Source organism: Carlito syrichta, unplaced genomic scaffold, assembly GCF_000164805.1.
Source record: "Carlito syrichta isolate Samal-C Ts95f unplaced genomic scaffold, Tarsius_syrichta-2.0.1 Scaffold311916, whole genome shotgun sequence".
Taxonomy (NCBI): Eukaryota; Metazoa; Chordata; class Mammalia; order Primates; family Tarsiidae; genus Carlito; species Carlito syrichta.
The window spans coordinates 104,423-105,436 of record NW_007256012.1 but is presented as its reverse complement, the minus strand read 5'-3'; positions in this window follow the sequence as shown (position 1 = coordinate 105,436).

The window sequence follows — 1,014 nt, the reverse complement described above, 5'->3', positions numbered from 1 at the left end:
AGATGAGGTCTTGCTGCCCAGGTGGGTCTCGAACCCGCGGGCTCAGGCAATCCACTCAACTCAGCCTCCCGAAGGCGCAGGATTACAGGCTGAGCCACCGAGGCCGACTTCAAATGGTTCTATTTACCAAGAACTGTATTTACGATAGTCATGAGAAAAAATGTGAAAGTAGTTCAAATTTTGCATAACTAAAAGTTTGTTAATTTTAAATGAATATTAATTATATTATTCTTCCTTAATGATAACTTGAGTGGAGGATGGGAATTATAACCAATATTTCCTTAATATCTTCAGCACACATATCTTTCATAGTGCTCAGTAAGTCCTCAAAAACTATTGATTTTTAAAAACTGATTAGTGTTTTTAAAAATTGTTCTTGTTTTTATTTCTCTCTTTATCCAATTTTATAATTATCATAAAATGATTTACTATGTTAGTAGGTCAACTATTCTGGTGGATTTATGGGCAAAGCCAATATTCATGCTAGGTTTGCCAGTCTTAAACTCTGCTGCTGAGTGTGTTTAATGCCTAGCACTATTAATCTGTTTTAAGACTGCTGAGCATAACTCTAGAAGTAATAATTACAAAAGTTAGCATTTAATACTGTTAGTGCCAGCCACTGAATAGCAGACACTGCTAACCATCTTGCATGTATGATTTTTATTTTTCATAAACTTCTAGAAGATAGGTTCTCTATTTGTCTTCTTCTCAATCTTGAGGCACAAAGAACTCAATTATTATTGGCTAGCAGAGTGAAACTGCCTTGAACTCAGGTCTCTCTTTCTCCTCAAGTTTAAGTTCTTTTTTTCTTTTTCTTTTTTTTCCCAGACTCCTTGCTTCTATTTTTTCCCATAAAAGCACTCAAAATGCCAAAGTTGGCTCTCTAATGATACTGCCAGACTTTCTGTTGATTAAAACAAAGTGGATTTTATTACTTATCACAATAATTGAGATATATATATATATATATATATATTTTTTTTTTTTTATTTTTTTTTTTTGAGTTGGAGTCTC